Raw genomic sequence first — 23,438 nt, forward strand, 5'->3', positions numbered from 1 at the left:
AAAATGTATCACTGTAGCAAAGTCAGAATGCAACAAAGAGACACCCTGGCAATCAATCAGGCTACCTGCCAACACCTAAAAAACACAAAATTGGGGTCGTGGCCTGGCGCTCGAGCTGCACGGACGCATGGAGGAGTAGCTCCTGCCGACCGAGACACAGGGATTGCAATAACAATCGGTCTACCGAGCGTCCAACACACACAGAGAACTCACAAAACTGTCAGTATGTCGCAGAGGCAAAAGCTGAAATCCGCTAAGGCGGACAAATCTTCTTTCTTCCTCGCTAAACCGACGCCGCAAAAAGCGCGGGAAGAATCGGACCAAGATGGCGGCGCCCAGAGATCGCGAGAAACATCTCTCTCGCCCCCGGCATCCCCAGAAATGGAGGCAGGGGACAGACCCCTTACAGTGGCAACAATGCAAGGGATGATGGCAAACCTGGCAAAAGATATTCAGCTCGGTTTCCAGACACAAATGAAGACCTTAACAGCCGAACTGAAAAGGGACATCTAGGAGATAGTGTCAGGGTACCTGTGGTCTCTACCTCCGAAAGAGGTAGAGACTTAGCTGTTCCTCCATCCAGACGGTCTGATGGCTCCCTTCCCCGCGGTCTATCCGGTCATGCTAGGCCGGCCGCGAGGGAGTGACTGCCTTTTACAGCATCTAGGCAGGAAGTAGTCATCAGGACACTCCCCCGGAACAACCTGTCAGTCAATGGCTGCAGGACCAATCAGGACGCCTTGGAGGCGTGGTTACTGCTCTGAACAGGGTATTTAACAGAGCTTCTTTCATTAGCTCATTGCCCTGTCGTGGTTCTAGCTTGTTCTAGTCACTCAGTGCTTGTGTATTCTATTATCCCTTTTGGTTTTGACCCGGCTTGTTTACCTTACTCTGCTTATCTCTGTTACCCTTGATTCGGCTTGTCTCTCGCTTACCTGTCTTCTGTTACCCTCGACCTCGGCTTGTCTTTGACCATTCTATACTGTACTTACGTTAGTCCGGCCATTCTAAGGTCCGGTATACGTATCTGGCTACTGTTTGTACTCTGCGTGTTGGATCCCTGTCCCGATCCTGACATTACGACAGGGCCAATGGATCCTGCAAGTACAAACAGTCAGCTGGCTGCTCCTGATCCTAGGTTTGAAGCCATGGATCACAGAATGGATCAGATGGCGCTTGCGCTACAGGCTCTATTAGCTTGTGCCAATAACCCACCAGAGGAGATACGTAATACCCCTGTTTCTCCTGTCTGTTCTGGTCTAGAGGTAGCCACAGTGGGTGCTTCTTCTCGCATTACCCCCCCAGTACGCTATGGTGGGGCCTCCAGGTAGAAAGGTTAATGCAGCCAGATTACTGTTGCATACACCTTATTTTAACCAACAATTTTTTTTGGTTCAATTAAGTTTTTTACCTACAGGTTAGGGGGACGGCGATGGGCACCAAGTTCGCCCCCAGCTATGCGAACCTGTTCATGGCGTATTGGGAAGAACAGCACGTATATCAAGGACACCCATGGGGATCGAACTTGGTGAACTATCGCCGTTATATAGACGACATATTTTTTATCTGGACAGGAAATGCTATGGACCTCAACTCCTTCATTTTCTATTTAAACACTAACGAATGGAACCTAGTTCTGACCGCACAGATCAACACTCAACACATAAATTTTTTAGATCTAGATATTCATATAACAGACATGAAGATTGCAACCAAAAATCACTTTAAAGAAGTAGATGCGAACGGCTACATTCGCAAGGAAAGTTGTCACCACACTCCTTGGTTAACCAATGCACCCAGAGGACAGTTCCTAAGAATTAGAAGGAACTGTTCGAGTGACCAAGATTATTTAAGACAAGCCAACAAGATCAAAATTCAATTTTTACAAAAAGGCTATGAGGATTCTTCACTACAGACAGCCCTAGAAAATGTCCTAAAAATACCGAGGAAGGAACTTCTGGTATACAAAAACAAAAAGAAAGACCCTAAATGGAGTAGTAATAACATTCCTTTTATATGCAATTTTAATGGTAACAACAAGAAAATTAATAAAATTATAAATAAGCACTGGCATATCTTACGAGACGATCCAGTCCTCCAGAATATCCTGCCCGATAAACCAAAAATAATTTTCAGGGGAGCCAAGAATCTAAAAAATACCTTAGTACAAAGTTGCAATAGAGAAACAAAAATAAAGAAAAACTTTTTCACAACGAATAAAGGATTCTATGGATGCGGGCAATGCCTAGCGTGCAAGAACACTAAAAATAAAAAAAGACACATAACAGACCTAGAACCCTTTATTAATAGGAAATTTACCATCAAAGATCACCTCACGTGCCACTCTAAGGGGGTGATTTACGTTTTAAAATGTCCCTGCAACCTCCTCTACATAGGCCGTACAATTCGAAGCCTTAAGATTAGGGTGGCTGAACACACAAGAAATATTAAAAATGGATTGGAGTCACATAGCGTCTCCAATCACTTCAGAATCATACACCAAAAAAACCCTGAAGGAATGTTCTTTAGTGCAATGAAGCAAGTATCAAAAGATTGGAGAGGAGGAGACTATATTAGAAAGATAGGGAAGGAGGAAATGAAATTTATCTTCAATTTTAATACCATGATACCATATGGGCTAAACAAAGATTTTGAACTATGTCATTTTATGAATTAATATGCATTTTAGTATTTATTATGCTTTTACCTCCTTTATATGTGTATCCTTTTTTTTAGTAGACCCAGCTTGTCCACTTATCGAAAATGCAAAGAACCACCTTTTAAATTAATTTTTTATTAGTATGAATATTATATTATATGTATGAGTCCATACTGTACCAATTTTATTAATATACGAACTTCTCTACTTAAATTATTCCTATATGAAGTATTTCTCGCACATGGACACTTCCTTATGTCAATAAAGCTTGTTGAATTGCCCACACACGGAAGTCCAACGACGAAACTGATGTTGGAACGCACGTTGCGTTCCAAAAGGACGCAAACCGGAAGTGCCCGAACCGGAAGTGCCGAAACCGGAAGTGCCGGAACCGGAAGTGCCGGAACCGGACGTGCCGAAACCGGAAGTAAAAGACGAAATTAGTGAAACCGGCAAACAAGGCATTTAAAAAGCCACTGGAACAGACGGAACACAGAACAGCCAACTGAGGAAGCCTTATGAGAAGGCGAAACGCGTTTTGGACTATCTACTTGAACTTGAGACTATTGAGTCTACCCAGTATTACCTGGGATAAGTATTTTTTATTATATATATCTTGTTTTTATATTTCTTTGGAATAAATTGTTTTTTAAATCCTGACACACTGGGTACTTACTCCTATTTTTGGAAACCAGTCAGAAAGGCACCAAAGGAATTACTCAACATCCAGCACGCTGCCAAAGAAGGGTCTGGACAACCCCCAAATGGTCCAGAGGCTTATACCACCAGAGTCATATGAGGGTATGACTCCAGGCTTGTGAGTTTGACAAATATTTTAACCCTTTTCTATATACTGTGTTATAGACATATTGCACTATTTTCTGTATGTATTTTACTTTTACAGAACGCCTGCTGAAATCTAAAAGCTCCACTTGTTTTATGTATGTATAAGATTACTGTTGCGCCTGAGACAGGAGAACCGAACACTGGTGGATTATGCACTAGAGTTCAGGTCTCTGGCGGCAGAAATCAAGTGGAATGAGCAGGCGTATATGGATGTATTTTTGAATGGCCTATCTGATGTAATCCTTGATGAGGTTGCTACCAGAGAACTCCCTGAGAATTTAGAGGATTTAATTTCGTTCATCTCTCGTATAGATGAACGTCTAAGAGAGAGACAGAACACTCGAGAGAGGAACCAGAGACCTTCTTTTAGGTTAGCTCCTGCTTTTCCAAGTCCTGACTCCACGATATCTTTGCTTACTGAACCTATGCAGATAGGGTATACCCGCCTCTCTGAGGAGGAAAGACAGCACAGGAGAAGAGAGGGTTTGTGTATGTATTGTGGAGCCAAGGGTCATTTACTCTCAAACTGTTCTAACCGCCCGGGAAACGCTCGCACCTAAGTCCCTCTAGAGGACAGGCCTTGGGTGTTTCTATTTTGTCCTCTACTCCTAATTATAAGGATCACAGGCTTCTGCTACCAGTTTCCTTAACTTGGGGGAAGGAAGTAGTAAGGGCTATGGCATTGATAGATTCCGGTGCTGCTGAGAATTTTATCGACCAAGCCTTTGCTAGTAAGAACTATTTTCCATCCCAGCTAAGGGAGACACCTTTGGCCGTTGAGGCCATAGATGGTAGACCACTACTAGACCCTGTTATCTTTCGTGAGACCGTACCCATTGATTTAAATGTTGGTATCCTACACGTGGAGAATTTATCTCTTCTGCTCATTTCGTCTCCTTCCGTTCCCATAGTTCTGGGGTACCCATGGTTGAAAAAACATAACCCTATTATCGATTGGGAGTTAGGAGAGATACTCTCGTGGGGCCAGGGCTGCCAGGATCGGTGTTTGTGCAAGGTTTCTCCATTAGCTAATATTAACATACCGGAGAATCCTACTCAGTCCACAGAAAGACAAATACCAGACCTTTACCTAGACTTAAGGGCAGTGTTTGACAAGAAGAATGCCGATTCTTTGCCTCCACACAGGTCATTTGACTGTAAGATTAAGCTGCTACCCGGCACTATGCCTCCGAGGGGCCATGTATATCCTTTGTCTGTTCAGGAAAACTCGGTTCTAGAGGAGTATATTCGGGAGAATTTAGAAAAGGGATTCATCAGGAGGTCTTCTTCTCCGGCCGGGGCTGGGTTCTTTTTCATTAAGAAGAAGGATGGCACGCTGAGACCTTGTATCGATTACCGAGGCTTGAATAAAATAACTGTCAGAAATGCCTATCCTATCCCACTGATTACCGAGTTATTTGATCGTCTTAAGGGCTCCAAAATCTTCACCAAGTTAGATCTCAGAGGGGCTTACAATTTGGTGAGAATCCAGCAAGGTCACGAGTGGATGACGGCATTCAATACCCGGTATGGCCATTACGAATACACTGTTATGCCATTTGGACTATGCAATGCTCCTGCAGTATTTCAAGATTTGATTAATGAGGTACTTAGGGAGTTTCAGCATGATTGTGTTATTGTTTACCTGGACGACATACTAATACACTCTAAGGAGATTGAGACTCACCATAGACAGGTCAGAAAGGTATTACACAAGCTGCTGCAACATGGTCTATATTGCAAATTGGAAAAGTGCAGTTTTGATCAGTCTCAGGTAGACTTTCTTGGATACGTGATTTCTGGGGAGGGTTTTAAAATGGATCCTGTAAAACTCCAATCTATTTTAGACTGGCCCTTGCCCAAAGGACTCAAGGCTATCCAAAGGTTTATTGGTTTTTCCAACTACTATAGGCGCTTCATTAAAGGATACTCCTCTATCATTGCGCCTATTACCAATATGACCAAACAAGGGGCTGATACTAAGTTCTGGTCTAAGGAAGCTCTTGGTGCTTTCAAGACTCTCAAGGAACTTTTTGCCTCGGCTCCCATTCTAGTCCATCCTGATACGACTCTGCCTTTCTTGCTCGAGGTCGATGCCTCTGAGACAGCAGTTGGGGCTGTTCTGTCTCAAAGGTTAGGGGTGGATAAACCGTTACACCCTTGTGGTTTTTTCTCTAAGAAATTTTCTGGGCCTGAGAGCAGATATGACATCGGGGAAAGGGAACTGTTAGCAGTCATTAAAGCCTTAAAGGAGTGGAGACATTTGTTGGAGGGGACCCTTACGATTTTGACGGACCACAAAAACTTGTCCTATATTGGGGAGGCTAAGCGCTTATCCTCTAGACAAGCTTGTTGGTCCTTATTCCTGACTCACTTCAATTATGTACTGACTTACAGACCTGGTTCTAAAAACTCTAAAGCCGATGCATTATCTCGCCAATATGAACCTTCTACTGTACCTGAACCAGTTCTTTCTTCTATAGTTCCGAAATGCAATATCATTGCTAATACGAATCTCAGGATTCATTCTCCATTACTGGCCGAGATCATTAAGTTGCAACATCTAGCACCTAAACAGACTCCTGCGGGCCGTCATTTCGTTCCTCCTGCTCTTCAACTGGAACTTTTACAGTGTTTACATAATAGCAAGATGGCGGGACATCCTGGTATTCGCAAAACTTACGCGTTGATCTCTAAGGACTTCTGGTGGCCTGCTTTACGGAGGGATATTGAGGAGTTCATCGCTGCATGTGAAGTTTGTACTAAAACCAAACAACCCCATACGCTTCCATGTGGATTCCTGCACCCCTTGGAGGTTCCAGAAAAACCATGGTCCTGTTTGGCCATGGACTTTATTGTCGATCTACCTATCTCTAAAAGACAGACTGTTATCCTCACCGTGGTTAACAGGTTTACTAAGATGGCACACTTCATTCCCCTGCCTAAACTCCCGTCTTCTCCCGAATTGGCAGAGATATTCGCTAAGGAGATTTTTCGCCTACATGGGATACCCTCTCAAATTGTATCGGACAGAGGCTCCCAATTTGTTTCCCGCTTTTGGAGGTCCTTCTGCTCTCAACTTGGTATTAAATTAAACTTTTCTTCTGCCTATCATCCTCAGTCTAACGGAGCTGCTGAACGTACCAACCAGAAAATCGAACAATATTTACGATGCTTTGTTTCTGAACACCAGGATGATTGGGTCGGTTTGATTCCTTGGGCGGAGTTTGCACACAACAATCTCGTTTGCGATTCTACTCATTCAAGCCCCTTCTTCATGAATTATGGTTTTCATCCGTCTATTCTTCCTTCGGATTCCCCTTCCCAGGGGGTGCCGTCGGTTGATGTTCATGTGGCCAATTTGAGGAAGTTGTGGGATCAAACTCGACAAATCCTTGTGCACAACTCTATGTTGGTCAAGAAACACGCTGATAAACGTAGAAGGGCGGCTCCGGTCTTTGTTCCAGGTGATAGGGTATGGCTGAGCATGAGGAACATCCGTTTAAAAGTGCCCTCCATGAAGTTCGCTCCTCGTTATATTGGACCCTACAGGGTGCTGACCCGTATCAATCCCGCCTTGTCCCTATTTAACCTACATGACAGCTGGAGAATATTACACCTCACGGACAGAGACTATTCGTTTTATTCCACTGTCCATAATACTTACACCCGTATCGATACATTCTATGTAGATAATATAGCACTAGCTCAGCTGGTAAATTGCACGATAGGGGACATGACGTGGTCTGATCATGGGCCAATCTACTTGGACGTAAGGGACCAACTTAATTGCCAAGGCAAGAGTACGTGGAGACTAAATGAGTCCCTTCTGAAAGATGCCCCCTTTGTAGGACAACTGAAGTTAGACCTTCAAAATTACTTCCGCACGAATGTATCAGACCAAATCTCAGACTTCACTGTATGGTCTGCTCATAAGGCGGTAATCAGGGGTCAACTCATTAGACGGGCAACATATCTCAAAAAGCAACACCAAACTAGCTTACTAGAATGCCATAAACAGATAGCACTGACCACTGCCCAAAATAAACGATCACCCACACCAGAACTGGCATCCAAACTGAAAACCCTGCACCAAGACCTCACCAAACTCAATGCCCAAAAAACAACGTACTTCCTACATAGGTTGAGGGCCACTACATACCATACCAGTGGGAAATCATCTAAGTACCTCGCCAACAGGCTTAAAACAAAACAAGTGGCAACTAGAATACCACACCTTATAAACCACTTAGGGGAAAAAATAATGAACCCCATGGCCATAGTCCAGGAATTTGCCTACTTTTACAAACAACTATACAACCTCAAAGAAAGCGAGGGTAGAGAAACCCCGGAGGCCGGCCCCATAGCCACATACCTATAGGGCATAACGCTCCCTACAATTGACCGATCCGATGTGAACACACTATGCCAACCATTCACACTACACTACACTACATTCACACTACAAATCCCCAGGGGCTGACGGGTTCTCAAACGTATACTACAAGACGTTTGCGGACATACTAGCGCCGCACCTACTGAAGGTGTACCAAAGAGCTGCAGAAACAGGGAGCCTCCCCCCCCGAAATGCTCCTGGCCACGATAGTCACGCTGCCCAAACCGGACAAACTGACAGACAGTTGTAAAAATTTCCGACCCATCTCCCTCCTCAACACCGACGCTAAAATATATGCCAAGTTACTGGCCAATAGATTGACTCCTATTTTGCCAACCATAGTCAATGACGACCAGACGGGATTTGTTAGGGGCAGACAGGGCCTGGATAACACCAGAAAACTCTCCCTGGTACTGGAAACAATGAGGGGGTCGGGCCAGGGCGGTCTACTGCTAGCCCTTGATGCTGAAAAAGCATTTGACCGCCTGGGTTGGAAATTCCTCGAACAGGCCCTTATAAAATATGGTTTTCCCGTACCGTTCATCAAACAAGTTTTCGCACTATATTCGGGTCCCACAGCCCAGGTGTTGCAGGCCGGATTCCTCTCAGCCTGGTTCCCCCTAGCGAATGGCACGAGGCAGGGGTGCCCCCTGTCACCACTACTTTACGTACTGGCTTTGGAGCCTCTACTATGCCAAATCAGACAGAACGCAGGTATCCACGGGATAAACCTCCATGGCAGGGAAATAAAGATTAGCGCCTTCGCGGACGATATTCTTCTGTACATAACCCGACCGACAGACTCCCTCCCCTACCTATTAGACCTAATCAAGGATTACGGGAAGTTGTCCTACTATTCCTTAAATACAGGCAAGACACAAGCAATGGGGATACGACTATCTCACCAGACACTAGCTACACTTAAGAAAGACTACCCCTTCGAATGGCGCACTGATAACATCAAATATCTAGGGCTCACCTTCACGAAACAACCAACAGACACTTTTTCCGCAAATTATGTTAGGGTTTGGAAGGAATGCCAGACACTGATGAAAAAATGGAGCTCCATGTTTCTGACATGGACGGAGAGGGTGGCGACGGTTAAGATGTCGGTGCTCCCCAGACTCCAGTATCTGTTCCGCACCTTACCACTCCAAGTGCCCATGTCCTACTTCAAAACCATACAAAAAGAATTAGTCAGATTTGTCTGGGGCGGGGGCGCAGCTAGAATACAGGGGCCCATATTAAGGGCTCCACAAAAACAAGGGGGCTTCGCCCTCCCCGACATCAAAGCATATTACCAGGCGGCGGTGCTGACGGCTTTGCTGCCCCACCTTCTGGACATACCACAACCACAGTGGGTTATGATGGAGAAACAAACATTGAAGCCATTCGATATGCCCACAATGCTGTGGCTCCCAAAAAGGTTCCGACCCTCCGTGCCCCTTCTGCCAGAACAGCTTAGAATCGCTATACACAACGAGAGGCAGTATAGAAAGCCTTACCCCGCTATCACCAGCAACACCACTCCACATCATTACATACTGTATACCTACGTTCAATGCCAAACCATGGATTGAGAAGGGGGTCACACACCTTTCCCATATGATCGCACAACATAAACTGAGATCATTCCAAGACATGCAAGACACATACCACATACCAGCAGCATCGCAATTCTCACATATACAATTAAGATCCTTCATGGCAAAAAAAGATAACCTACCCCTCCACACCACAAGAATCGTTCCCGAACTAGAGACGACAGGGTGGGAGCGAATGGCAATAAGAGGCGTGTTACCTAAGGGCTGTAGACCTCTGTCATAGTGTTACCGATTTCTCCAGTCATACACGCACTTTGCGGACTCCAAACAAGCGGCACAGTGGGCGTCAGACCTACAGCGCACTTTAACGAGAGAGGACTGGGAATCCATAGTGAGTGCACCCAGAAAGGTGCTAAAAACGGAGACACTACTAGAGCAGCACAGAAAAACAGTATACAGATGGTATATGGTCCCCACACGTATCCACAAAATATACCTAAACTCGCCCCAGGGGTGCTGGAGATGTGGGCAGCAGGCGGGTACAGTGTTACACGTATGGTGGTCCTGCACCCGGGTTTCGGGCTTCTGGGAGGACATAATCAACCTAATAAGGGAACTTACTCACACTCAGGTACCCAAGACACCGGAGACGTGCTTTCTGCTGTTTCTGCCTCCCGGTATACATACTGCAGTACAGAAACTAGCCTTTCACATTCTCCTGACGGCACAGCGCGCAATAGCGCGGCTGTGGAAATCCACAAACTCCCCGCGGATCACAGAGGTGTATGAGGAGATAGACACTCAAAAATTATATGAAACCAGTTACCAAAGTGTCTTCCCAATGTCTAAAACGTCCGTGGACGCGTGGGGGTTATGGGAGTCTTGAAGAACGAGCAATCTCGGCCACAAGGCACATTCATATAACTAGTGGGGCTAAGACCTAAGACCTAATAGATAGCCTGTCACCACACATAGCCATAAGGCGACCAGGTGTCTACTAGGGACCCGATGGATACGCCATGGAGGAGCTAGCAAACATATAACTAGCAAACATATAAATGCCAAAGAATTATTTGCCGAACGTATACCTGTGTAAATGTATGTGATGCAATAAATTGTACTGTACGTGATGGTCATCTGTGAAGAATTCGTATGCCCACCGAAGGGGAGTCCCTGAGGTTGCGTGATACTACTAATACTACTGTTGTTATTACTATTATTTCCCTTCCCCTCCCTCCTTTTCCTTCTGTACCCCCACCCCATCCCTACGAAAGATACATGAAAACTCAATAAAAATCTTTAATTGAAAAAAAAAAAACACAAAATTAATTACTTCAGTAAAATCACAGAGACACAAACTTTAGTAAAAAAAAAAAAAAAAAATCCAGACAGATTGCAGAAAAAAAAGCAAATCTCACTCTCTCTCACCCTTATCTCTCTATCTCTCTCCCTGGAACACACATAAAAGCAATGTGGCTCCGTAAGTCTGCAAGAAGTAAAGTAAATGGAATGTTGTTTACCTTTCTCAGTCTCTTTGTGCTATCACAACTAGCCTGCCGTCTGGTCACATGAATGTAAGCCAACACCTGACAGCCTGATTTATTGCTATTCCACCTTAATGACTCTGTGTGCTTTCTTTGGCCAAGTGTCAGTGACAAAATCACCATTAATTGGCTGTCCTCTAACATAAAACAAAAAATTTGCTAATTTCATTGGACAGGGAATAGTGAAACCGGATTGGGCAAGCAAGAATTAGCTTATTGGTTAAGATTACTGTCATCATTCACATAATTTTCCCTCCCTCTCTCTTGTTTTCGTTTGACACTTCGGCACTTCGGCACTTCGGCACTTCGGAACTTCGACACTTCGGAACTTCGACACTTCGGAACTTCGACACTTCGGAACTTCGACACTTCGGAACTTCGACACTTCGGAACTTCGACACTTCGGAACTTTGGCACTTCGGAACTTTGGCACTTCGGAACTTTGGCACTTCGACAACTTCGGAACTTCGGATCTTCGGGATATCAGCACTTCGGAACTTCGGCCACTTCGGAACCTCGACACTTCGGAACTTCGGCACTTCGGACATTCGTAAGCATCCGAATGTCCGAATGTCCGAATTGCCGAAATTCGTCCGAATATTCATTCGGACCGAAACGAATTGCACATGTCTAGAAAATGCATTTAAACATAATAATCAGATTAATGAACAGAAAAAGACAACTAATGATGACTCAATTAAACCGTTGTGTCAAAAACCTTTTTTCAAAGGAATTAAAAATGAAATGGGAAATTGCAACTTTAGAAAAATATATTAAAGAGAAAATTGTCCCGAGAGGATTACGTTTTCATAAACTTCCTACTTCTGATAGGAATGATGAAAGTTTCATGGATGAATAAATGTGTTTAAAATGATAATTCTCCATCGTAATTGTTATTACATTTTTCTGGACGAATGGAACAACCATCTCTCATATGTCCCTTTTTGCCACACTATAAACAAAGGCTCTCCTTTCTCCTAAACTGTTTCTTAGCCTCTGACAGTCTCGTGACCCCCACTTGCATAGGTTCTGGCTCAGACTGTACAGGAAGGCCAGAGACAACAGGTCACAAGTGAAGTGCCAGTGATATATTAATGCGTCTGGTTCTATTTCTAGTATTCCCCCTGGTTATGATACAGTTGTCGATATGCATCACATACGCGATGTAGTCATTTAACCTCCCTGGTAGTTCTATTTGTCTGTGTGTGTATGTGTCAGTGTCTATATGAATTTGTGCATACATCCAAGCAGTCATACACCAGCACAACATACAAACACACTCCTGCAATCTAACACAAATATTACATACAAATAGAGGTGGCTCTCTAATTAGGCGGTTTAGGTGGCTGCCTAAGGCCTCGCTCTGGTTGCGGCCTCGCGGCCGCCTAAATCACCTTAGGGCAGACTGTGTTGGGTCCTCGGTCAGTGACAGAGGACTTAACACCAGGGGGGATGCGGCGGCTTGCACAGTATGCTGCTGGGTGTGAGGCCCCTCCTCTCTGCCAGGCCAGCCATCACAGACAGTGTGCAGAGCTGCAGACCATGTGTCTTGCGAGAACTAGCCAATCAGAGCGTTGCCGTGGATTACCACGACAACACTCTGACGGGTCTCGTGAGATACATGGTCTGCAGCTCTGTGGAGCTGCAAACCGGTGGATATAATGGCCACCGGACCACCAGGCAGCCCGCACTGGACCGGGGAATAAAAAAAGGTATTTAGTCCCACCCCTCTCCACATCACCCCCTCCCTCTCACATTACTCCCCCTCACTCTCACCATCACCACCCCTCCCTCTGACATCACCCACCTCCGGCACACATCACACCCCACTCACCATCACCCCCTCACACCCTCACCCCCTTCTTCTCACATCACCCCCTCCCTCTCACCATTACCCCCTCCCTCTCATATCATCCCCCTCCCTCACACATCAGCCCCTCCCTCACACCATCACCCCCTCCCACTCACCATCAACCCACTCCCCCTCTCATCAACCCCCTCTTCCTCTCACCATCACCCCCTCTCACGATCATCAACCCCTCTCCTTCACACCATCACCCCCCTCTCCCTCTCACCTTCACCCCGACACCATCACCCTATTCTCCCTCTCACCATCACCCCCTCTCACCATCATCCCCTCTCCTTCTCACCATCACCCCCACACCATCACCCCCTTCTCCCTCTCACCATCCCCCCTCTCACCATCACCCCCTCTTCCTCTCACTATGACCACTCTCCTTCTCACCATCACCACCCCTCCCTCTCACATCACCCCCCACTCACCATCACCCCTTCTCACCATCACCTCCTCTCCTTCTCACCATCACCCACTCTCACCATCGCCCCCTCTACCTCTCACCATCACCCCCCTCCCTCACACCATCAACCCCCTCTCCCTCTCACCATCACTCCTTCTCCATCTCACCATTACCCCTCTCACAACATCACCCCCTCACCATTACCCCCTTCCTCTCACCATCATCCCCCAACTCACCATCACCCCCTCCCACTCACCATCACCCCCTCTCCCTCTCACATTACCCCCCCACACCATCACCCCCTTCCTCTCACATCACTCCCCTTCCTCTCACATCACCCCCTCCCTCTCACATCACCCCTCTCCCTCACCCCTTCCCTCTCACATCACCCCCTCCCTCTCACCATTACCTCCTCCCTCTCACATCGTCCCCTCTCCCTCTCACATCACCACCGCTCCCTCACACATCACCCCCCTCCCTCACACCACCACCCCCTCTCCCACTCACCATCACCCCATCACCCTCTCACCATCACCCCACTCTTCCTCTCATCACCCCCCTCTCCCTCTCATCACTCCCTCTCACCATCACCCCTTCTCACCACCACGCCCCACTCCCTCTCACCATCACCCCCTCTCCCTCTCACCATAACCCCCACCCTCCTCTCCCTCTCACCATCACCCCCTTTCCTTCTCACCGTCACCCACCTCTCACCATCACCCCCCCACACTATCACCCCTCTCTCCCTCTCACCATTACCTCCTCCCTCTCACCATCACTCCCTCTCACCATTACCTCCTCCCTCTCACCATCACTCCCTCTCACATCACCCCACACCATCACACCCCTCTCCCTCTCACCATTACCCCCTTCCTGTCACCATCACCCCCTCTCCTTATAACCAAAACCCCCTCTCACCATCACCCCTCTCTTTCTCACCATCAACCCCCTCTCCCTCTCACTATCACTCCCCTCTCCCTCTCACCATCACATCCACACCATCACCCCTCCCTCCCTCTCACCACTACCCCCTCCCTTTCACCATCACCCCCCACACATCACCCCCCTCTCCCTCTTACCATCACCCCCCCTCTCCCTCTAACCGGCTAATGCAGGGCTTGCACGGTGTAAGCACCAGCCCTACTATGTGCCTTCATGGACTGGAGGGGAGATCAGAAATCGGAGACATTGCTGGCAGCCGGCAAGGGAGGGAGTGAGAGAGGACCCGGGAGCTCAGCCTGCAGCTCCTCCAGGTCCTTCTCTCACGAGCACACTGCCCCCACACACACATACACTGCCCCCCCATACACACACTGCCCACACACATATACACTGCCCCCCATACACACACTGTCCCCCCCCACACACACACACAGCCCCCCATACACACACTGCCCCCCCACACACACACACACAGCCCCCCATACAAACATTTACCCACATATACAGCCCCCCATACACACACTGCCCTCACACACACACATACACTGCCCCCCCATACACACACTGCCCCCAAACACACCATACACATACACTGCCCCATACACACACTGCCCCCACACACACCATGCACATTAATACACTGCACCCCTCACACATTGCACCACTGACACACACTACACCCCCCCCACACACACTGAACCTTTCACACACACTGCACCCCTCACACACTGAACCACTCACACACACCACTGCTCCAAAGCCCTACTACAGCCCCATATGCCAGGAGACCCCAGGTAAGTTGTCAAACTGTTCTTAAACTGTTTGACTGCTTACTATGGGGGGTCCCGGCACTCCTGGCATCATAACCACTACACAAAGTTGTAGTGGTTATTGTTCATGGATTATTTCTTTAAATAATCTACAAGTGCCCCTTCCCGAGATCACCATCACCCCCCTCCCCCTCTCACCATCACCCACCCCCACACCATCACCCAACTCTCTCTTTCTCACCATCACGCCCTCTCCCTCACACCATCACCCTCTTCTCCCTCACACCATCACCCCTCTCCCTCTCACCATCAGCATCTCTCTCTCTCACCATCACCCTACCTCTCACCATCACCTCTTACCCTTCCTCCCCTCTCCCTCCCACCCTCACACCATCACCCTCTCACACACAGGATCACCCACCCACACACACAGCCTTCCCAGACACACTGTTAGCATCTTCTCATTGTCACCCCTCCCTACACTGTCATCACCCCCACACTGTCATCCTCTTCATGCATCCACACTCACATTAACCACTCCTAATCCTGTTAATCTCACCCCCTCCAAACTCACCTGCCCTCACTCTGCCACACTCACCCCCTTATCCTGTCACACTCGTCCTTCCTGCCATGCCACAATTACCCTGACACTCTTACCTCCACTCGCCCTGTCACACCCCCTCATACAACCTTTTCATACTCCCTGTCCCTCATTCTCTCTCACACCCCCCACCGTGTCCATTTACCCCCTTTGCCCTGTCACACTCTCCCTGCCACTGGTACCCCTTTACTCTCCTTGTCACAGTCACCAGCTGAAGACATTCTTCATACACACACAGTCAGGAAACATAGCTTTGTCATAAACACAATGCACAAAGGCTACAGGCAGACCCCCATGCACACAACACACTTCAAGCAGCTACCCCATACACATACGGTCCCAGACAAAAACGCAAACATGCTCACAGAGACAGAGACATACATTCACACACACACACACACACACACACAAACACACAAGGATACTCTCTGTCAGACACACTCTCAGGCACACACACAGGTAAACTGTGCATCAATGTGTATATGTGCCAGTGTGCATGTCTTGCAACTCTTTTTTTTCACTTTTTTGTTAGTGGGGCCTCATGTTTCACCTAAAGCCTCATAAAGTCAGTTAATGGACAGTTAAATGCACGAACACAGCTGAGCCGCCAACCTCCCTTCTCCTGTCTTCAGTCGTTTAGCCGAACGCCGGTCCATTCGGTATTTTAATTTCTGAACAGTGTTACCCCAGGTAGCTATGCCATGGAGCATATTAGTATACCGAGAGACTATGTGAAAGACTTTGGCTCCATGGGTCCATGGGTCTTCCCTGTTGTAGATTTCTTGGGGATCCTATATAGCCTGTGACAGACCTCTCTGTCTCTGGATTATAGTTGCTTCAACTTGGTTCGTCAGTTTGTCCGGTTATTGCCCTGTCTTGTCCGTATGGTCCCTATGGCGGGCCACCCAGCAGGGAAGTGTGCTGCTTGTTAATCTCTTGGCCTCATTAGAACGTGTAGTTAACCGCAGACACTTTCTATTGTCGGCTGGGTGGTCGTCGTTCGTATGAACGAACACGTGGCGGTGGCCATCTTGGACATGCGAACACCACACTATTTTCATACGAACACCGCTGAAGCCGCCGACCTTCCTTCATCTTGTTCATCCGTTCATATGAACGCCGTGCCGTTCGATACATTACTATGCGAACAAAGCCACCCCAGATAGTTATCCCATGGAGCCCTTTCGTATGACAAAAAGACTATGTGAAAGACTTTGGCTCCATGGCGAATGAACTGTGTGTAAAAGGATCTGAGCGCTGTTCGGTGATATTGTGCGCTCAGATCTAAGCTATGTGGGGATTCTGTTTTGGAATTATGTATTTTAATGCAATTTTATTATCCTTGTAAAATTGTGGTTATGCTCTATCTTCGGAGATAATTGAGTTACTTCTAGCACTTAGCCCAATTATCTCCGGGATGGAGAGGAGGGTCCTATACTGTTCAGGTGGGAGTGGTTATACCTGTACTGTTGTGATTGGTTATTGCAAGAAATTGTCACAGTCTTCCACCAGGTCCCTTATGGGAGTGTACCTGGCTGGAAGACCTGCATAAAAGCCGGGCATGTAGCCCAAATTAAACAGATTCCTGCTTGACCCTCAATACAGAGCCTCGTCTCGTACTTGGGGGGGATTATTCGTGTGTTTTCCTGTTCGGCACTTAGGAGTGTTCGGTAGCTGATCCTGCATTCGGGAAGGGAACATCTTTGGCAGCGTTAACCCCTTCTATACCTGGGGTGCCGTTATATTGCCTATCCCCCACCCACTCATAGAGTTCCCCATCTGCTTCTCTCTCCCGGGTGTCTGCCTTGGCCCTATACTTCTGAAGGGTCGGATCTTCCCGGGTCTCTTTCCCAAATGCCTCTGGGGTATCCCAGCCTAGGGGGGACTGTTTTAGGGTAATGGTCGGGGTAGGTGACCTTACCTGGGTCTCAGCAGCAGGTAGGCCGGTTCCAGCATCTGGGCAGGGGTTGTTACAGGGTTGGTGTCACGATTCGGGGAACCAAACACGCTAACACACACACAGAAAAGGTGCTGTACCGGACCTTAGAGTAGCCGGGCTAAGCACACAAAGAATAGTCAGGAGACAAGCCGAGTAAGGGGAACCAGACAGACAGAATAGCGAGAAACAAGCCGAGATCAGAGGGTAGGAGAAAGTCACAAAGTCAGATAAACAAGCCAGAGAGTACGTAACCAGAAGCACAAGTTTCAGTAGCAATACTAGCAAGCAAAGACCACAACAGGGCACTGAGAGACAGGAAAGGTAAGTATATAAATCCTGTGTTTAATTCTGATTGGATAATTTCCAATCAGAATTAACAATCACACGTGGGAGATATATATACCTCCCACTGTGATTGTAGTGCTGTGACTTTAACGCCGGGTCACGTGGCTGACCCCGGCGTTTACATGAATGCGCGGTCTCCCAGCATGCAGCGTTATACATGCTGCCGCTGGGAGACGAGAAGGAGGATGCGAGCGCCATCCGGGGCTGTGAGGACGCCGCTCACCAACAGGTAGGGGTAGGGGAGACCGCGGGCAGTGAAGAACTGAGGGTGAGTGCTGCAAGCGGATTGCAGCCTCCCCTTACAGCCGCCTGCGGGATCCTGACATTACCCCCTCTCGAAGACTGCCCAGAGGGCGGGAAGCAGAAGGCTTCAAAGGAAACCGGGCATGAAAGGAGTGGACCAAAGAGGGAGAGTGCAGATCAGAGCTCGAAACCCAATATCTTCCAATCCACCAGATATTGCAGCCGACCCCTAGAAACACGAGAGTCGAGGAGGGAAGGCCACTTCGTACACGTCACTAGGGACAGCGCGAGGGGAAACGGGCCGCCCGAGGGGATGAGAGAACCAGTTACACAGCAAGGGCTTTAAAAGCGAGACGTGAAACGTGTTCGGAACACGCATGGAAGGAGGCAAGTCTAGGGAGTAGGAAACGGGGTTAACCCTACGTAACACCTTGTAGGGACCAAGAAATCTGGGAGCAAACTTCATCGAGGGAACCTTGAGACGAAGGTTCCTGGAGGACAACCATACCCTATCACCCGGAGCATAAGAAGGGGCCGCAACCCTACGGCGATCAGCAAACTTCTTCTGAGCAGCTGCTGAACGAGACAGCGCAATATGGACCTGATCCCACATCCTCCGCAAAGAGGCGAGGTGCTGGTCCAAAGTGGGCATTCCCTCGTCGGAGAACGCACCGGGATGGACAGAAGGCCGAAACCCAGAAGCAACCTCAAAAGGACTTAAGCCAGTAGACGAATGAGACACCGTATTCCTGGCAAATTCAGCCCACAGAAGGAGGTGGGACCAGTTGTCCTGGTGCGCATTAGTGAAGCAGCGCAAATACAATTCCACAGACTGATTAGCACGTTTGGCTGCACCATTAGATTGCGGGTGATAGGAGGAAGTGAACGACAAGGAGACCCCCATTTCAGCACAAAAGCTCCTCCAAAACCGAGAGACAAATTGAGGGCCCCTGTCAGATACTATATCCTGAGGCACTCCATGCAAGCGGAACACTTCCTTGGCAAACACCTGAGCAAGCTGTATCGCAGAAGGCAGTTTCTTAAGCGGAATAAAGTGCGCCATTTTAGAGAACCTATCCGTCACAGTCAATATCACTGTCTGACCATCAGAAGGAGGAATGTCTACAATAAAATCCATGGATAAGTGGGTCCATGGTTTCTTGGGTATAGAGAGAGGCATCAGGAGACCCTGGGGTCTCACATTAGGAGACTTACACTGCGTACAGACCCGACAAGCCTGTACAAAATCCACTATGTCTCGCTTAAGTGAAGGCCACCAGAACTGTTGAAGGAGGCCTTTATAAGTCTTGGCAACCCCCGGATGACCAGCAGTTTTGGCTGTGTGAAATAAAGTTAACAACTTTTTTCTGTCATTTACTTTAACGTATAGTTTATCAACAGGCGTCTCAATAGGTTTAGGAGTCGGGTTAACAAATTCTAAAGGTTCATACTGTCGAGAGATAGCGTCAGCTTTGGCATTACAGCAACCAGGTCTATAGGTAATAACGTATTGGAAGCGCAAGAGAAATAGAGACCATCTAGCCTGCCGGGCGGACAACCTTCTAGCATCAGCTATACAGGGAGTGCAGAATTATTAGGCAAGTTGTATTTTTGAGGATTAATTTTATTATTGAACAACAACCATGTTCTCAATGAACCCAAAAAACTCATTAATATCAAAGCTGAATATTTTTGGAAGTAGTTTTTAGTTTGTTTTTAGTTATAGCTATTTTAGGGGGATATCTGTGTGTACAGGTGACTATTACTGTGCATAATTATTAGGCAACTTAACAAAAAACAAATATATACCCATTTCAATTATTTATTTTTACCAGTGAAACCAATATAACATCTCAACATTCACAAATATACATTTCTGACATTCAAAAACATAACAAAAACAAATCCGTGACCAATATAGCCACCTTTCTTTGCAAGAACACTCAAAAGCCTGCCATCCATGGATTCTGTCAGTGTTTTGATCTGTTCACCATCAACATTGCGTGCAGCAGCAACCACAGCCTCCCAGACACTGTTCAGAGAGGTGTACTGTTTTCCCTCCTTGTAAATCTCACATTTGATGATGGACCACAGGTTCTCAATGGGGTTCAGATCAGGTGAACAAGGAGGCCATGTCATTAGATTTTCTTCTTTTATACCCTTTCTTGCCAGCCACGCTGTGGAGTACTTGGACACGTGTGATGGAGCATTGTCCTGCATGAAAATCATGTTTTTCTTGAAGGATGCAGACTTCTTCCTGTACCACTGCTTGAAGAAGGTGTCTTCCAGAAACTGGCAGTAGGACTGGGAGTTGAGCTTGACTCCATCCTCAACCCGAAAAGGCCCCACAAGCTCATCTTTGATGATACCAGCCCAAACCAGTACTCCACCTCCACCTTGCTGGCGTCTGAGTCGGATTGGAGCTCTCTGCCCTTTACCAATCCAGCCACGGGCCCATCCATCTGGCCCATCAAGACTCACTCTCATTTCATCAGTCCATAAAACCTTAGAAAAATCAGTCTTGAGATATTTCTTGGCCCAGTCTTGACATTTCAGCTTGTGTGTCTTTTTCAGTGGTGGTCGTCTTTCAGCCTTTCTTACCTTGGCCATGTCTCTGAGTATTGCACACCTTGTGCTTTTGGGCACTCCAGTGATGTTGCAGCTCTGAAATATGGCCAAACTGGTGGCAAGTGGCATCTTGGCAGCTGCACGCTTGACTTTTCTCAGTTCATGGGCAGTTATTTTGCGCCTTGATTTCTCCACATGCTTCTTGCGACCCTGTTGACTATTTTGAATGAAACGCTTGATTGTTCGATGATCACGCTTCAGAAGCTTTGCAATTTTAAGAGTGCTGCATCCCTCTGCAAGATATCTCACTATTTTTGACTTTTCTGAGCCTGTCAAGTCCTTCTTTTGACCCATTTTGCCAAAGGAAAGGAAGTTGCCTAATAATTATGCACACCTGATATAGGGTGTTGATGTCATTAGACCACACCCCTTCTCATTACAGAGATGCACATCACCTAATATGCTTAATTGGTAGTAGGCTTTCGAGCCTATACAGCTTGGAGTAAGACAACATGCATAAAGAGGATGATGTGGTCAAAATACTCATTTGCCTAATAATTCTGCACTCCCTGTATAGGAGAGGTTCTTATGATCTGTTATCACCATAATTTTGTGTCTAGAACCCTCTATTCCTCCATTCCTTAAAAGCTAACATTCCTTAAAAGCTAACACAATAGCTAATAGTTCCCTGTTCCCAACATCGTAATTCTTTTCTGGATCAGACAACCTCTCTGAAAAGTAACAACAGGGATGGAGGGGTTCGTCATACGATAACCTCTGAGACAGTACTGCTCCCACACCTGATTCAGAAGCGTCTACTTCCATAACAAAGGGAAGAGAAGGATTAGGGTGGTGTAGCCCTGGAGCAGAGGCAAATGCCTACTTGAGAGTTTCAAAGGCCTTAAGGGCTTCAGGAGTCCAAACCCTAGGGTATAGACCTTTTTTAGTCAGCTTAGTTATAGGAGAGATAAGTGGTGAAAAGATTTTTATAAATTTCCTATAATAGTTGTCGAATCCTATAAAACGCTGAATAGCCTTAAGTCCTTGGGGAAGTGGCCAGGACAGTATGGCTTCCAATTTAGCAGGATCCATACTGAAACCCTGTTCAGTAATAATATATCCTAGAAATTGCACAGAAGTCTGATCGAACAAACATTTTTCTAACTTACAATAAAGTCCATTCTGTAATAACTTTTTAAGCACCATCCTAACATGTTTATGGTGTGACTTCAAATCAGGAGAATACACAAGTATGTCGTCAAGGTACACCACGGCACAGACATGCAAGAGATCCCTAAGGACATAATTTATGAGATCCTGAAACACAGCAGGAGCATTACACAGTCCAAAAGGCATGACCAGGTATTTGTAATGCCCACTACGCGTATTGAACGCTGTCTTCCACTCGTCATTCTCCTTTATACGGACAAGGTTATAAGCCCCCCTGAGGTCTAATTTAGTGAAGTACTTAGAACCTTTAACACGATCAAACAACTCAGTGATGAGGGGGATAGGGTAGGCGTTTTTAATCGTTATATTGTTCAGAGCCCTGTAGTCTATACATGGCCTCAAATCGCCTTCCTTCTTTGCCACAAAAAAGAAACCAGCACCAGCAGGAGAGGAGGACCTTCTAATAAAACCTTTACTTAAGGATTCCCGTATGTACTCCTCCATGATCTGGTTCTCTTTCTCAGAGAGAGGGTAGACCTTACCCCTAGGAGGCATAGTACCCGGTAACAGGTTTATGGCACAGTCATACTCACGATGTGGAGGTAGCTTATCTGCCTCCCTTTTTTCAAACACCAATGCAAGGTCTGCATATGCAGAAGGGACAGAAACAGAAAGTGGTTTAGCCGTGGGCACATTAAGTAAACAAACAGGACGTACATGAGCCATACAGTCTCGTTGACAGGTTTCCCCCCAGGAGAGTATATCTAAACAACCCCAATCAAGTACAGGGTTGTGTTTCACTAACCAGGGAAAACCCAGAACGATGGAGGCAGTAGGGGAGTCAATTATTTGGAAGGTTAACCTTTCCTTGTGCAAAGCACCCACAGACATAACTATTTCTTGGGTTTCATGGGTCACCAGAGGTTTCTCAAGTGGTCTACCATCTATGGCCTCAACGGCCAAGGGTGTGGCCTTTTGGATCAAAGTCAAGGCTGTGGTTTTGGCAAAGTTCTCATCCATAAGGTTGTCTGCCGCACCTGAATCGATCAAGGCTTTGGTTGTTATAGTGGTTTTATTGACCAAGAGAGAAACCGTAATGAACGGTCTAGAGATGGACACATGAGGGGACAAAGTCATAACACCCAAGGCCGACCCCTCTCTAGGCCTTAGGTGCTGTAGTTTCCCTGTGCTTTAGGGCAGGTATTACAGTGGTGCCCCCTCTTTCCACAATAAAGGCATAACCCCTCCCTTATACGATACGCTCTTTCAGCCTCAGTTAACCCCGTAGCACCCAATTGCATGGGTTCAGGGGATCGTTGTCTAGGAGCGGGTAATGCTAGTAATGCAGTACTGGGTAGAGCAGGTAACACCCGTGTATCCATCCGTCTTTGACTACGCCTCTCTCTTATACGGTTATCAATAAGAATCATATAATCTATAACATCATCCAGAAGAACAGGCAATTCTCTGGATGCTATTTCATCCAGTATGTAAGCGGCCAAACCCTCCTGAAAGGCTGTTACAAGGGCGTCATTATTCCAAACCACTTCACTTGCTAGAGTGCGGAATTCCATAGTATAATCCGCTACAGATCTGTTACCCTGTCGGACCCT

This window comes from Pelobates fuscus, chromosome 1, assembly GCF_036172605.1.
Source record: "Pelobates fuscus isolate aPelFus1 chromosome 1, aPelFus1.pri, whole genome shotgun sequence".
Taxonomy (NCBI): Eukaryota; Metazoa; Chordata; class Amphibia; order Anura; family Pelobatidae; genus Pelobates; species Pelobates fuscus.